The 8,946-nt window shown below is 44.7% G+C and overlaps 2 pseudogenes; one reads left to right on the top strand and one right to left on the bottom strand.

Annotated features, from left to right (window-relative positions):
• Positions 1–2,756: 2,756 nt before the first annotated feature.
• On the bottom strand, positions 2,757–3,968 carry LOC114007874 (cAMP-regulated phosphoprotein 19 pseudogene; annotated as a pseudogene).
• Positions 3,969–6,441: 2,473 nt separating this feature from the next.
• Positions 6,442–8,946, top strand: part of LOC102475893 (ribosome biogenesis protein NSA2 homolog) — a 9,761-nt pseudogene continuing 7,256 nt past the window's right edge.

The following is an 8,946-nucleotide window of genomic DNA, read 5'->3' as shown; positions in this document are numbered from 1 at the left end:
AGAAATCACCCCCCAGGGAGGATGGCCACATCACAATCCCTTCTCCTCCATTCTCCTCTTGGGATCTTGGGCACACACGCACCCATGCCCAGCGTGAGTTTAAGCCACTGGGTCCGGGACTCTAACCGCGGTCAACTACGTGGGAGTCCAGCGACATAGCCATTATGGTAACTGTTGGTCCCATCGTTCTGTCTCTCTTTTTGGCGCGTGCACGCACCCTATATAGAAAATCTATTAAAAAAAAATAGGATGTCGTAGGGGAATTTCATATAAAGAAATTAAGTACCACTTTAACTGCATTTGATTAAAGTGAGGGCTCTATTTCATGATGATAGTATGTAAGATATGTGGGAAGGGACATTCATCTCAATGTGTTTAATGTTTATTTTCTCAGTGTCTCTGAGGTAAATATTGTCTGGTTTACACCTATTTTTTTGACAGAATGTAATGAGCATACACTAACTGCTTTACTTTCTCAAAGCATCTGTTTCAAAATTTTCTCCATTATTTCAATAGTGGGATACTTCCTTACGATGATAAAAAGTATCTCTCTCAGTCCCTGTAACCAATATGGTGCTTAGAGATAGCCCATTAAACGTAAGAATAAACAAGGAAGTCCACTGTCATCCTTTTTTATAAGTGTATTTATTTATCAGAAGAGAGAAGCAGGGACCCCTGACAGGGCCCTGTCACATGACAGTGGTCTCCCTAGCCTTCCAGTCAGCCAAGGTCACGGGCGTACCCCACAGGCACAGGTTGTTCAGGTTGACTCAGAAACCAAGCTCAGGCCCTTTCCATGTGGCTCCAGCATTGTGTGGCAGTGTTCCATCCCAGTGCCATTGTATCTGGGCCTACTATTAAGTATTTTACTGGGAATACTTGCCAATGCAGTTAGAGATGAGAAAGTAGAGATATAAAACTTGAAAAAAAGTGAAATTTTCACAATTTTAATGATATAATTGTAATCCTACCAAAGAATGAGGTCCAAACAATAAAGTGACTGACTTTAGAGCAATTGAGTAAGGCAGTGGAGTGAAATACTAACTTACAGACGATACTTTGTTGTGTATACATGCAACTACCATATGTAGTAACTCCATGCAGATTCGATAGTTCTAGGCTGTTGAAAGAAGATATGCTGGATTGGTTCCTGCTGCAATTGAATGCATTTCTCAAAGTGGCCACTTAACAGTGCATCTCCCATTATAGGCAACCCCTCTTCTACTTTCTACTTCTGCCCCGCCTTCTTAGATGTAGCAAAGACTCTTTCTTTAAATATATGTCAAAATCAGGGGTAGAGTATGTATTAGACAGGATACTTTTGGCTGTAAGAACAAACCTTGACTCAAGCTGACGTAACGGCAGGAAAGATGGCATTATTAAGCACTTACGACATGACTAGCACTATTTTATTTTTTGAGAGGTGGTGCAAAACTATTATATTTACAAACATGGCTCAAAAGTGAATTAAACGGTTGACTCACATGCACACTTCATTCACATCTTTAACAACAAAAGGTATTCTAAGACTACAGAACTGAGTAAGAACTCTAGCTTCAACAGCAGCTGCCAGGCACTAGAGTCACCTAAGTTACACCAGACTGGGTAAATATTATTGCCCAAGTAAAACTCTGCTGTGGGGACCAGCAGTTAACATAATGGCTATGTTGCTGGGCTCCCATGTAGCCGCCCGCGGTTTGCGTTCCGGACCCAGGGGCTTAAACTCATGCCGGGCGTGTGTGCGTGTGTGCCCAAGATCCCGAGAGGAGAATGGAGGAGAAGGGGTTGCAGTGGGGCCATCCTCCCGGGGGGGTGATTTCTTGCTTTCTATCTCTCTGTCTCTCTCTGTCTTCCTGGCAAGCGCATGCGCCCTATAGCAAAAACCTCTCAAAACAAACAAACAAGCAAACAAACAAAAACAAAAGAAAAAAAAACTGCTGTTAAAGCTGAAACAGGTTTAAGGACGCTTCAAGTTCAAGCACAGAGATACAAATCTTTTAGGGCGCCATCTATTTGCATTTGAAGTATGTGACCTTCCATCCAACTGTGGTCTTGAGCATCCGTTTTACAAAATCTCAAAGGAAAATACAGGGGAAATTAATACAGTAGAGGTTATAGTAAATGAAGAGTAACATACAAAGCTGTAAGTTAGAGGAAGTAAAGAAAGCCAAAACATTAAAATTATAAAATTTACTTGTTGGAACCAGTATTACACAAGGAGTTGGGTAGTATATAATTATTTGCAAGTAGATTACTTACGTTGCTTTAACATGTTCTTTTCATCAGTGCACTATTAAGCTAATCAAAAGTCTTTTTTTTTCTTTTCTTTTTTTTGGAGAGGTTTTTGCTGTAAGACATGTGTGCTAGCTCGCCAGAAAGAGAAAGACAGAGAGACAGAAAGCGAGAAATTACCCTCCCCAGGAGAGATGGCCACACTGCAATCCCTTCTCCTCCATCCTACTCTCAGGATCTTGGGCACGCACGCACATGTGCCCGGTGTGAGTTTAAGCCACTGGGTCCAGGTCTCAAACCACGGTGGACTATGTGGGAGTCCAGCGACATAGCCATTACACCAACTGCTGGTCCCAAGCTAATTAAAACTCGACACACGTATATTCCCTTGCAATAGCAGCACACAGTACTGCTACCTGCAAAGCTGTCAGTTTCAAATGACTTAGTGACTTGTGGAATGAAAAGAAATAAAAAATGGGTTAAGAAACAATAGGAAATAATGAGAATTAGAAGATTCATGCAGTTCAGCTCTTTTCATCAGCCAGCCAGCCAGTCAACCTGCTAGCAATAAGGGATGGTTTCCATTGAGGAAGGTCCTGTGGAGTGGGAATGAGGTCACTGGTGACCTCTGTCTTATCCAGGGTGGCAGCGGGAAGTTGCTTGTTCTTCATTTTTGTTTTAGCCATGTTGTAATCCCCAGCATCAAAATATTTTTGCCCTTTTTGCAATAATTTCCTTAAGAAATCTGAACCTCCAGGCTTTTGGCCCAGATGAGGATACCTTGATATTAATTCTGCTTCTTCAGCTTTCTCTTGACTAGTCTGCCCCGGCCTGCAGGACAGTTGAACAGGTACCTGGATGAGGATGGTGAAAAAGGGGACTCTTTGTGTTCAGGCTGGCAAGATTCTCACAGACACACACAGAGTGGAGACCAGATGAGGTTCTGATCAAGTCTTTGTTTACTGCAGAGCAAACTGTGTTTTATATACAGGGTGGTGGGCACCAATTGGTTGCCCGAAAAGAGATACAACAATATGAGCCAATCATTGATGTGGGTGGATCTCCCATTGCCTAGCAACAGTTGGTCACATGATTTCTGAGAATTGTTTTGTTCAATGAGGAAGTGAAGCCTAAGGTTTCTAAGATGGCAGACAGCTCTCAAGATGGCTTCCATATGCAATGCCCTACACACTAGACACTTTGTCTTTCATTTCCTTCTTCTCAGACACTGCCCGTGTAGGGCATAGTGCTCCCTTGAACCCCACTTCTCAGGCTCTGCCAACTAGCACTATTTTATTTCATTTAGTCTTCAGAAAACAATAAGGACACCTATCAGATATCCCCACAAGAAGTTCAGGTAGAGAGGGTGAGCACTAGGTTTGTAATGACATCACCAGGTATATCTATCACTTCGTTCAGTTGTCTTCAGCACCTGCTTTATTCCCTTATGGTGAGCAAGATGGCTGACAGCCTGGGCTAGATATTTCCTTGCCAAGAAAGGAGAGTTTGCCAGAAACGTTCTGCTGTGCATGAAATACTAGTACTTTCTTTCCTTCTGTTAGATTGAGACAACTTGGGTGGGTCACTTGCTCATTCTTTTTTTTTTTTTTTTTTTTTGAGAGATTTTTGCTGTATGGAACGTGTGTTTGCCAGAGAGACAGAAACAGAGACTGAAAGTGAGAAATCACCCCCTAGAGGGGATGGCCATGCAGCAATACCTTCACTTTCTCCTCCATTCTATTTTGGGCATGCATGCACATGCACTGGCATGAGGTTTATGCCACTGGGTCTGGGACTTGAACCACAGTCAATTATGTGGGAGTCCAGCAACATAAACTCTGCTCCATCTGCTGGCCTCCCCATTCTTTGATCAATAACTATTCCCAAAGGAATTTCATATGGTGACTGGTATGGATTTAATCAGTATCGTTTTCTGATGCTGGGGATAGGGTGGCTATCTGAACAAAGTAAGGGTTCCAATACAAAGAAATAAAAGGGGAATGAATTTGGGTATATAATATTACTTGCTATAGATATTTTTTCACTTAGAATTCAGATAAAAATATAAGCAGATTTAAGCCTAGTAATTGAAATGTGAATTCTCAGTTTACATACAAATGATCAGAAAATCATATTTTATACTTCTTACTTACAAAGTAAACATGTTTCTGTTTCTTGGAAGTAATAGGAGTTATTTGATCTGGGGTTCATTTTTGAGTTTTGTATGAAATGCCATATATAAAAATTTCACAAATATTATTTATTTTTTAGTTTTTACGCTAGGGCATAATGGGGGGGTGGTGGTGAGAAATAAAGGGAAGATGGCCCTGCTGCAATAAAACCCTCCTCCAGTCTCTTCTTGGGATTTTGGGCGTGCAAGCATGCCCAACATGATTCCAAGCCACAAGGTCTGAACTTGAACCTGACAGTTGGCCATGTGGGATCTAGTGCCTTAACCTCCACACCACCTGCTGACCTCTTCACAAGTGTGTGTGTGTATATGTGTGTGTGTACATATATATATATATATGTATATATACTTTTTTATTTTTTTGAGAGAGATTTTCGCTATAGGGCGCGTGCGCTCGCCAGACAGACAGAGACATAGAGACAGAAAGCGAGAAATCACCCCCCAGGGGGGATGGTCACGCCGCAATCCCTTCTCCTCCATTCTCCTCTCAGGATCTTGGGCACGCACGCACACGCGCCCGGCGTGAGATTTAAGCCACCGGGTCCGAGACGCGAACCGCGGTCGACTACGTGGGAGTCCAGCGACATAGCCATTACGCTAACTGCTGGTTCCCTATATGTACTTTTTAAAAAGATTTTATTTAACTTTATTTTTCATTTGACCAGAGAGGAACAGAGAGAGAGAGAGAGAGAGAGAAAGCAAGCTGCAAGTTCTGGGACTCAAACCTTGATCCACGTGAGAGTCCAGCATCTTTAATTACCATGCCACCTGCTGGCCCCTCACAAGTATAATTTAATAGTTTATTCTTTTAAATCTGTTTAGTATAAGGCACTGCAATCGTAATCCCTTTAAAAATTTAGTAAGTCGGTAGTCAATGCTGGATCAATGAAGCTCACTAAACGGATGACTTTATTTCCTTTCTTTTCATATAAGGACCAAATTGTCATTATACTTCAAAACCTGATTTGTTTCTATTAATTCTTTGTAAAAGAACTATCCTAAGGACTCAGAAATTAATGGTGGAGGTTTTGATAATGTGTTGTTTTCACCAGCTAACTCAAGTGATGGCAGTGTAATTGTTCTATGGGAAGTAAAGAACACCTGTTAGTATTTTTACCTCATCTTTTTGAAGTTCTGTGTCTTACCAAAGTCTTACATGGTATGTGTGATATATCAATACTGTACATAGTACATGTATGTAATTGTTCCTCCGTCTGATATGCATATATAATCAAAAGTCTGACAACCACTGCCTTAGACCAGACTTAAGTAAACGTTTATGGTAATAGTGGTGATGATGTGGCTAAGAAAATAATAGTAGCTAAGAGCGGGACCAGGAGTTGGCATAATGGCTATGTTGTTGGACTCCCACGTAGTCAATCAGTTCCAGTCCCAGAACTGGTGGCTTAAACTCATGCAGGACGCGTGTGCATGCGTGCCCAGGATCCCGAGGGGAGCATGCAGAAGAGATTGCAGCATGGCCGTGGCCACGCCCCCCTCCCTCCCGGGGTGATTTCACGCAGTCTCTCTCTGGCTCTGTCTGGGGAGCGCATGCGCCCTATAGCAAAAACCCCTCCCCCTCCCCCCCAAAAAGTAGCTAACAGTGATTGACAACTTACTAAGTGCCAGACACAATTCTGAGTGCTTTACATCTTCGTAAAAAATCTTACCTAAAGACTATTATTTTCCATTTGAATACTAAACCCAAGACAGTTTTAGGCAAACGGGGTCAAATGGATTTCAACCCAGAGTGGGGCCCAAATGGCCTGGGGTTTCCCCTCTTTGGAGGCCAACAGGAGCGCGATTCCTGCGAGGAGCAACATAAGCCTCGGAAGTCAGATCCCACATAGCGCAGGGCTCAGTTCGAGACCCGGACCCCAGAAACACCCCACGCCAGTCCCGGCGTCTGCGAAGATCCCAGCGATCTCAGCGTGGCGACCCCGGCCGCATTTCCAACCCGCGGCGCCGGAAGCCCGTAGCCGCCGCGTCCCGCCGCTCTAGCCCCGCGAGGCGACGCCGGAAGTCTCGACTGCTCCGGGCGGTTTTCGGCGCTCTCGGCACAGCCGGCAGGACGGGTCTCCGCGGCGTGGTGCTTCTGCCCCTGACAGGTTAGATCTCCCGGCAGTGCGAGGCTTCCGTTCTCTCCCTCCTCCAGAAGGGCGTGTTCCCGCGTCCGGGCGGCCGTGGGGGGCGAGGCCACCTCGCCCGGGGTCGCCACCTCCCTCCGCCGTTGGTGGGCGCCTTGATTCCGGCTGGGAGTCCCCGGCGTGGCAGTGACCGTGGCCTCGTCCCCCACTGTTTCTACACGTTTGTTGCACGTTTGTGAAGAGTTGCGGTCCTTTCGAAGGAGACCGGACACTCTCGTTGCTAGTCTGAAATGACAGCACCCTCGGAGTACCCTTCCCTGCTATTGCAGGGGAGAGTTTTCTGTGCAGCGATGTTTCTGTCTCTGTCACACTTGCAAACTTAAGCACCCTCCTCACCGAGGCAGACCACGGAAGTGATTTTCAGGGTCAGTCGTGCGTGTGAGCTGGGGAATTTATGTGTGTGTGTTTGAGTTTTCGCCATAAGGCATGTGCGCGCGCCAGAGAGAGTGAGAAATCGCACCCACCCGCGCAGGTGCCACACCAGCCACCTCGCCTCCATCTCCTCTCGGGATTTTGGGAATGCACACTTGCGCGCAGACACTCACACCGGTGTGATTTTTCAGTCGTCTTTTGGGTAACCTGGCAGTTGGCCTTGTGGTATCCAGGTGCCTTAACTTCCACCACATGGTGACCCAAATATAAAAAATACCCAGAGATTCCTATAGTTTGAAAACCTGGTTCTCCCGTTTTTCTCACCCCTCATTCTCACCTGAGAGTATTGCTCTACTCTAAGGTATCTTGCTTCTGGGTGAAAGTAACTCGCTGCTTACACGTTGTCCTTTTAAGATACCTAATTGTGTTATCCCTGTGCTCAAAATCTTACTGGTGTTCCCTTTGCCTTCAGGGTAATAGACATTTGGTAGCCTGGCTTCAAGATCCTTCAAAGTCTTACCTTTGGTCAATTTTTCAGTCTCATCTCTCTTCATGGAAAATACATTCACATACAGAATCACATTATGCTCCTTCCATACCAACTTGTAATTTTATCACTTTGGATATGACAGTTTTATGTGGTTTACCCAAGTTTCTATTTTTAATCTATTTCATCAGAATCCTTTGAATTAGTAAGTGTTGTTAGACACTGGCTTTTTAAAAAAAAAAAAAAAACTGTCCGGGACCAGCAATTAGTGTAATGGCTATGGTGCTGGACTCCCATGTAGTCGACTGTGGTTCGAGTCCTGGACCCGGTGGCTTAAACTCATTCCGGGCACGTGTGTGTGCGTTCCCAAGATCCCAAGAGGAGAATGGAGGAGAAGGGATTATGGCGTGGCCATTCCCATTTCTCACTTTCTGTCTCTCTCTTTCTGTCTGTCTTTCTGGTGAGCACAGGTGCCCTATAGCAAAAACCTCTCCAATGAGCCAAGGGGCCCTAGGGAAAAAACCCCTCCAAAAAAAAAAAAAAAAAAAACAACAAAACTGTCCTAAATTGTTTATTGGGTATGAATTTTACAAACATTTCTTTTATTAGTGGTAATGGTGTAGTGGAGAATATTGCACCTTTTCCAAGTTACACGGGGAGAACCAGCAAGAGTATGGTGGAACTCGCAGCCCTTTCCAAGGCCATGACACAAGGCCTGGTGTCAGCCCACGCATCTCTTTTGTGGACTGCTTTGGTAATCCACTGGGTGTAAGGGTTTCTTCTAATAGCTTTATGGAATGGATCAATAAACATAATCTCAAAAAATTTGTATGTGGAATTTTCCCCAACTTGGTAAGAATTCAGCACTCGGGACCACCAGATGTCGTAATGATTACGTTGCTGGACTTCCATATGCCCAACCACCATTGGAGTCCCTGACCAGACCTGCAGCTTGAAACTCAATACCAAGGGCTTGTGCCTGTGTGCCTGCTCAAAATCCTGAGAGGAGAATGGAGGAGGAGGGGGTTGCGAAGTGGCCCTTCTCTAAAAAAAGAAAAAGAATCTGGGACTCTTAAGAGTCCCATAATGGTGTCCAGCTTGCTCCTCTGCAACAGAATGGAGGCTTTGAGCAAACTTTAACTGGTTAACATCATGCCATAGGTTGCACCCGAGGGAACTAGGCAGTTGCAGCCTCCACCCCCCACACACAAATCCTGTATATGACATTACCTTGCTTAGCCTTGTATCTCAGTCTGCGGCTTTATCTGGCTGGGTGGGTGTGGAGTTCTGCAGTTCTGCGTGAGTTTAAACCACTGGCTCTAGGACTTGACCTGCGGTGAACTACAAGGGAGTCCAGCGACGTAGCCATTACGCCATCTATTGGTCCCGATTTTGTTTTTAAGTACATTCACAAAGTTGTATACTTGTTACCACAATGAATTTTAGAACTGTTTCAACGCCCCCAAAGAAGCCCTGTACCCATTTAGCAGTTTCTTCTGTTCTCTTCCTCTTCCTTT

This window comes from Tupaia chinensis, unplaced genomic scaffold, assembly GCF_000334495.1.
Source record: "Tupaia chinensis unplaced genomic scaffold, TupChi_1.0 Scaffold000249_1, whole genome shotgun sequence".
NCBI lineage: Eukaryota > Metazoa > Chordata > Mammalia > Scandentia > Tupaiidae > Tupaia > Tupaia belangeri.
This window is presented reverse-complemented; position numbering and strand designations above follow the sequence as displayed.